At 39.4% G+C, this 7929-nt stretch overlaps 1 long non-coding RNA gene and 1 other non-coding gene across 2 annotated transcripts; one reads left to right on the top strand and one right to left on the bottom strand.

Annotated features, from left to right (window-relative positions):
• Positions 1-3672: 3672 nt before the first annotated feature.
• LOC123327772 lies at positions 3673-5058 on the bottom strand. Its single transcript, XR_006542475.1, has 2 exons — positions 4880-5058; positions 3673-4741 (listed from the first exon to the last, which is right to left on the bottom strand). It is a non-coding gene; the product is annotated as an uncharacterized LOC123327772 (long non-coding RNA).
• Positions 5059-5143: 85 nt separating this feature from the next.
• Positions 5144-5215, top strand: TRNAE-CUC. Its single transcript has one exon. It is a non-coding gene; the product is annotated as a tRNA-Glu (tRNA).
• Positions 5216-7929: the final 2714 nt, after the last annotated feature.

Genomic DNA, 7929 nt, shown 5'->3' with positions numbered 1-7929 from the left:
TAATTCCTGTAAATCACTAATCTGTTCCCATCTATATACTTTCAAAAAATATATATATAAATGGAATCTATAGTATATAACCTTTTATATTCTTTTTTTTTTTTTCACCATTCAGCATAATTCCCTTGAGATCTATCCAAGTTGTTACAGGTATCAATAGTTTTTCTTTTTTTAAATAAATATTTCACTGTGTGGGTGTACCACAGTTTAACCATTCATCCACTGAAGGATGTTTCAGTTGCTTCCAGTTTTAGGTTATTATGAATAAAGCTGCTATAAACACTTGTGTGCAGATTTTATGTGAACATAAGGTTTCACTTTTCTGGTGTAAGTGCCTAAGGGTACAACTGACTGGGTCATTATATTATGTGCATACTTAGTTTTACAAGAAACTGCCAAGCTATTTTCCAAAGTGGTTGTACCATTTTACATTCCTATCAGCAAAATATGTGTGATAAATGGTACATTGATGATCTATTAAATGAACTTATTAAATTGAAGTACAATCAAATGCTTCTTTTATCAATATTACCCACTACTCTACTAACTGTAATTGCTTGTTTACTTGAACCCTGACAGACTAAACTTCAAGATCAGGCATCCTGTGCCTAACACAGTGACTAACATATATTAGACCATCAGTAAATATTTGTTCAGCAAATCAACAAATTAATGAACAGAAAAAGAATAGCTGAATCAGTTTGAAATCAAAGGGAAAAACTGAGTTATCCATAAATTATAACTAGAACTGAATTTGAGCTGGATACCATGATTTTTTTTCCAATATATAACATTTTCCAGCTAGAAATTGGCACTCTATAAGGTAAGTCATTTGTGGGTCAATTAATCAATAAAAAATAAATGCCAAATTATGTCAGGCCAAGGTTATTTGCCGTAGTACTTTAACAGCAAAAATTGAAAATAATCTAAATGGCCAATGATATAAAACTGCTTTGATAAAATATCTATACAATGGAATACAATTCAGTTAATAAAATAATCAAAAAACTATGTAAAGAATGGACACCTTTCAAAAGAAATTAATAAAAAGGTTACAGAAAAGTATGTGGAGGATGCCCATTCTTATGTAACAATTTAAACAAGGAAATTTAAAAAGATATAAGCATTAAAGATGTTAATATTCCAAATTATTTACAAAGTATTGGGTGTGCCTGGACTACCTTACGTCAGAAAGCAAATAAATGCTAAGAAATTTACAGGAACATGTTGAAAGAATACAGGAGAAAGCTTAAAGGGACTCATTGTGGCCATATTTGGGACAATTTAATTATTAAGTGCATAACGACAGCAGTAGATTATAACACATTGACTAAAAACACAAAAATAAAAAAAAGAATGTGAGTCCAAACTTATTTTATAAATAACGGAGGACAGAAAGCGAAGTTCTTTACATGAGAATGATAAAATAACACCGTTTTGCAGTCACCACGGTAGTAACTGATTCATGCAAGGATCATCAGTGGATGCTAAAGCCATTGGGTGAGATTTTGCAGGGGAAGAGAAAATTCATACATTTTCAAAGTATTACTCCCACGGGTGATGTTTGCTTTTTTTTTTTTTTTTACAAGTGTAAAGGGTAACTTTACAATGGAGAAATACAGCACATACTTTCACCAAATGATCCAGCTTACTACTGTGTTTGTTCCCTACTGGTGCTATGAAAAAAATCACCACAAACTTCCTGGCTTACAACACCACAAATTTATTATCTTACGGTTCTGGAGTCTGGAATTCTGACATGGGTCTCACTAGGCTAAAATCCAGGTGTTTGTTGGCAAAGCTGTTTTCTTTCCGGAAGCTCTGGGGGAGAACCTTTCCCTTGCCTTCTTCAGCTTCTAGAGGCCCCTTGCATTCCTTAGCTCATGGACCTCTTCCTCCACTTTCAAAGCCAGAAAAGTCTGGTTGAGTCTTCTTGGGATCACATCCCTGGAATTTAAAAGTCCTTCTGGATTTAAAAGGACCCCTGTCATGATTCTGGGCCCACCCAGGTAAAATCCAGAATAATCTCCTCTCTCCCAAATTCCTTAATTTAATCACACCTGCAAAATTCCTACTGTTACATGAAGTAATATCCATGTGTTCTGGAGCTTAGGACAGGGACATCTCCGTGGGGTTCATTATCCTGCCTACCACAATTACCATTAGAGATAACACATCAGCATTATTTGAATTATGATGTAACGTACTGAGAATAACACATCACTTAAGGTAGTTGCCTGACAAAAGAAATACTTGTCTAAACTGAAGGACTTTCTGAAGCAATTGTCCTCCACTATTCAGTGCTGTCGATGGCACCCCACTCCAGTACTCTTGCCTGGAAAATCCCATGGACAGAGGAGCCTGGTAGGCTGCAGTCCATGGGGTCGCTAACAGTTGGACATGACTGAGAGACTTCACTTTCACTTTTCACTTTCATGCATTGGAGAAGGAAATGGCAACCCACTCCAGCGTTCTTGCCTGGAGAATCCCAGGGACGGGGGAGCCTGGTGGGCTGCCGTCTATGGGGTTGAACGGAGTCGGACACGACTGAAGTGACTTAGTAGCAGCATTCAGTGCTGTAAAAAAAAAAAAAATTGGGAAATTGTTTCAGATTAAAGGAAGAAGACTACAGAAACAAGACAAATACCAAGTATAGTCCTTGAGTGGATCCTGGATAAAAACAAAAAAATATAAAAGGTGTCAGACAATTGGAAGATTTCACTATGAACTGTATAATAAATAGTATTGTATAAAATTCAAATTCCCCAAGTGTGATAAGTGTATTGCTTGTTCTTAGGTATAGTATTTCAAAGTAAAGTATCACGGTGTCTGCAACTACCCTCAAATGGTTCAGAAAAAAGATCAACAGAAAGTAAACATGACAAAATATTGCTGCTGCTGCTAAGTCGCTTCAGTCATGTCTGACTCTGTGCGACCCCATAGACAGCAGCCCACCAGGCTTCCCCGTCCCTGGGATTCTCCAGGCAAGAACACTGGAGTGGGTTGCCATTTCTTTCTCCAATGCATGAAAGGGAAAAGGGAAAGTGAAGTCACTCAGTCATGCCTGACTCTGAGCGACCCCATGGACTGCAGCCCACCAGGCTCCTCCGTCCATGGGATTTTCCAGGCAAGAGTCCTGGAGTGGGGTGCCATTGCTTTCTTGGGCAAAATGTTGACAACTGTTGAATCTAGATTAGTACTATAAATTAGAATATAATGCAAGCTATAAGTATAATTTTAAATATTCCATCAGCTACATTAAAAACAAAAAATAAAGAGAAATTAATATTAATAATTTAAGTTTTAATAATATTTTAATTCATATATTCAATTAGCATTTAAAATGTACTCAACTATTAATGAGTGTTTACATTTTTTTCCATACAAAGGCTTAAAAATCCAGTATTCATTCAACAACTATAGAACACCTCAACTCTTACTGGTCACATTTCAGTGCACAAGTCACACAGTGGATGCTGGTACCACTAAATTAGCACAAGATGGATGAAGGGATATATGTGTGTTCATTGTTCTATACTTGCAATTTTCTGTAAGTTTGGAATGTTTCAAGATAAAAAGTTTGAGGAAAAAGAAATAGATATTTCTAGGAAATCGAAAATAAAAACAATTTAAAATAGCACAGACGATTTCCAGGAGGATACAGAAGAAACTGTTAACAATGGTCAGCTCTGGACAGAAAACGTGGAGTGATTACAAGATGAAAGAGGGATGATGTTTCTTGTACTCTTTCTACTGCTTTGTACAATATTGTCACCAAACCTATTACAACTTAAAATTATTCTAAAAGTAATATCTGCTTTATCTTTTTATCCAAAACCAGATACTTAACATTGTAAGCTCTGAAAATCCCCAATTGAGACTAAGGGCTCCACCTACAGCGCCCGATTTCTGAAAAATTCCTTGATACAGGAAAGGAGTGTGGGTCCCATCTAAAATATAGTGATTACGTTTAGAAATTTCTTCTGGTGATGCTTCCATCTTTATTTATTAAGTCATTTTAATCTTCCTGTTTGCGTATTATTAAATAATTTTTGACAAATTTTATCAAGAATGTAAACTCCATTTCTGAATTGCTGAAAACAAGAACAAATCCTGAAGTCTACGGTGATGGACGAAGGCTGTAATTCACAGCGGCGCCGGATGTTGCGAGCAAGTTCATTACAAATTTATATCTGTTTTACTTAAGCCTCCTTCCATCTTGCAGCGGAGCGGGGTCTCTAGGGTTACATCAGTCCAACTGAACGGTTGGCACTTTCAAAGCTGAGTTACATGCGATTGGCCTTCTGCTTCTATTTCATGAGGGATTCTGAACTGAGGCTGGGCTGGAAGGTTTCTTGATTCTTTTGGTAATTGCATCATTCCCTGGCCTTTTCTCGACATAACAAGAAGTGAAGCAACTGCCCAGATAATAACAGTTTGAAAAATAGGAGGCAATGGAAGCACAGTGCAAAACGGTTTACTTGGACCCGAGTGTACAGGCCCGGGTTCTTCACTAAGCAAGACAACCGCAGCCGTCCTAGCTTCGTTAATCTGACTCCCCAATAAATAACACAGTCGCGTCCTAAAAGGCCACGAAGCCCTTCATCGTCCACGTTTACCCCGCATGTGCTCTGTGCCAAGGTCGTGTGCAGGGTCGCACCGAGCTCTATACCGGCAAACGCTCTCCGCCCGCGGCAATCAAACGTTCCATTTCGTAAAAAATGTAGTGGGATTTTAACAACTGCGTGAGAAGGAGACAGAAAGACATATACCAAAAGAGATTAGATTTAGAAGGAGGAGCTAAATGACTTCGAAAATAATAAAGCAAATACAAGGCTCTGGACAGTTCTTTTAACATTGTCCAGGTATAGATATTTACACGTCACGTAATTGGAATACAATCCCAGGACGTCTTTTGCAGCGTGGCAGTCCGAAGAGGATTCGATTTGGAGTCTCCAGCCTTGGGAGCCGTCGCGGAGCTAGCCTAAGAGCGCTGAGAGTTTGCCGGAGTTTCAGAATCTGAAATCCGAAACGAGAAAGAAGTAGGCAGGGTTTAAAATCAACAATCTTTCCCGCCATTGGTCCGGTTTACGTAGAGACTTTTAAAGAACCAAATACGCTCGGAGTAAAAACTATCTCAGGTTCCCTGGTGGTCTAGTGGTTAGGATTCGGCGCTCTCACCGCCGCGGCCCGGGTTCGATTCCCGGTCAGGGAAATATGCGTTTTCTTATTTGCAGTCGAGTTTCTGAATTTTTTTTTTTCCCCCGTTATTGCTGTTTCGAGTTACTGATTTCTCTCCCACTATAGTTGTTACCGATTTTTTTTCCACTATAAAAATTGAATCGGTTTCTTTTTTAATATTACTAAGCCTAAGACTTAAAATACACGATACCTTTTAACAGATAATAGCAATCAAACAACAAAGTGATCTCTGATTCTAAAATACTCTAAAGACAACTTAAGCCACTTATAAAATTGCATTTTCCAGCTTTGGGAGATAATTTGGATGTGTATACAAACATTAATTTATTGAGCCTTGTTCATTTGGAGTTTCCTTTGACTAAGAAGAGGAGGAAAATAATTTTAGGAGGGATTCTCTCTGTTATACATCATACTAAGAGTCACGTTTCATATATTTGGATTATGTGTTTTGTAAATTACATATAGTTGAACTGTTCTTATCCTGTTCTCCTTTAAGATCTTTTTTGAGGGATGTTGTTGGTTAATTACCAAGTAATTGTGTTATATTTCCTCTTACCACTCTTCTACCTAACCATTATGGTTAATTATTTTACCTGTTTTATTTTAACTTTTCTCAAAGACATTCACACAAATATGACAAATTTCTTGCCTCCAGTGTGTCAGTTCCCTATAGATTTCTCATATAGGCAAAGAAAGACTCTTGGGGCTCCTCAAAAGAAAATATGGAAACGTTGGCATCAAAAAGAAGATAAAATGGTGCTATTAATATATAGACATTACATTTTTTTAATCTAGAAATTTCAAAATCATTCTAACCTTTGCTATTTTTTAAGCTACTGTGTTTTTTTAACCATTTCATGTTAAGCCTGAAATTTCACAGTAGCATAGACATAAACTAAGAGCTTGATTACAGCTCCTATGGCTTTGTCTTCAGTCCAGTTCAGTTCAGTCGCTCAGTCGTGTCTGACTCTTTGCGACCCCATGAATCGCAGCACACCAGGCCTCCCTGTCCATCACCAACTCTTGGAGATTACCCAAACTCACGTCCATCGAGTCAGGGATGCCATCCAGCCATCTCATCCTCTGTCATCCCCTTCTCCTCCTGCCGCCAATCCCTCCCAGCATCAGAGTCTTTTCCAATGAGTCAACTCTTCGCATGAGATGGCCAAAGTACTGGAGTTTCATAGCTTTGTCTTACTTACCTTTAATCTGTGCTGAGACTGGTTTGGAAGACGAAAATGTTTGGCCCAGGGGTTGGAAAAAGCAGGCGGCTTTAAGGAGTGTTTCATGAAGGATTTAAGACACAAATATATTTGTTATTATTGTTGCCATTAACAACAACAACAAAAAAGGCACCGTTTCTCAACAGTTTGCTATGTGGTGTGGCTCAGTGGTGAAGAACCCAGCTTCCAATGCAGAAGACACAGGTTCCACCCCCCGGGCAGGGAAGATTGCCTGGACAAGGAAATGGCAACACACTCCAGTATTCTTGCCTGGGAAATCTCATGGATAGAGGAGCCTGGCGGACTATAGTTCATGGGGTCGCAAAAGAGTGGGACAGGACTTAGTGACTAAACAACAACAAAGGTACTTCAAATAATTGAAGTACGTGGTGAGGAAAGGGAGAAGGAAGTGGATACGACAATGAAAACAGAACTGAACACTGGTTAACCAAATAACCTAGAGGATCTGGAAAGCCTGAGAAAGGGAGCGTTTAACCTTAGGAGCTCCAAAGCCTGGCATCTACACCAAGGGTGGCTGCACCAGGCTGGCCATCGCAGGGCACCTGTGCCAGGGAACAGTACAGGTCCAGGTCAGGCAGGTTAGTGTAACCACATTATGGAGGACCTGAAGACAAACTAAGAGTCACAAAGGAAATGCAACAAGCCTAGGTATTTGATAGGACAGAAAAGCTTAAGAATAATAGGGAAGAAGCAGTAATGGCTCTGGAAGTTGTGTTCTGTGTGGTTAATAAAGTTGGAGTGGCCTGAAATGTGATTAGGAGGTTGAGGTGGGGAAACAGACTCAGGAGAGAAGTCCAGTTTGATCCCAATAGAGGCAGCACAGCTAAATGGTGGTTGGAAAAACAGGATGGCACTTAGGAAGGTAAGGGATTTTGGAGCTATTAGCTTAGAAGTTCGGAGAAGGCAATGGCACCCCACTCCAGTACCTTTGCCTAGAAAATCCCATGGACGGAGGAGCCTGGTAGGCTGCAGTCCATGGGGTCGCTAGAGTTGGACACGACTGAGCGACTTCACTTTCACTTTTCACTTTCATGCATTGGAGAAGGAAATGGCAACCCACTCCAGTGTTCTTGCGTGGAGAATCCCAGGGATGGGGAAGCCTGGTGGGCTGCCGTCTATGGGGTCGCACAGAGTGGGACACGACTGAAGCGACTTAGCAGCAGCAGCAGCTTAGAAGTTAGAGAAGATGTGGGCTCTCTTTCAAAAAGAGAATCTATAAAAAGGACAGAAGACCAAGGAATGAACCAAGTGAAAATATATTATAGGAGAATGGGAAGAAGTAGAATAACTATGAAGGAAACACCAAAGGGGCAGTAAGAGTTTATAAGCAGATCAGAGAAATTTAAGAAGGAAGTAGCAATGAAGAGAATAGGATATTGCAGAAAGGTTGTAAACGTCAAGGAGAATTATCAAGGAAATTAAGCAAAGACGGGTGGTGAGACATGGCTTTTGGGTGCTGCATAGACCAATGGAAGCCAGACCA

This window comes from Bubalus bubalis, chromosome 10, assembly GCF_019923935.1.
Source record: "Bubalus bubalis isolate 160015118507 breed Murrah chromosome 10, NDDB_SH_1, whole genome shotgun sequence".
Classification (NCBI taxonomy): Eukaryota; Metazoa; Chordata; class Mammalia; order Artiodactyla; family Bovidae; genus Bubalus; species Bubalus bubalis.
Note: the sequence above shows the minus strand (reverse complement) of the source record. Positions and strands in the feature narration are given on the sequence as shown.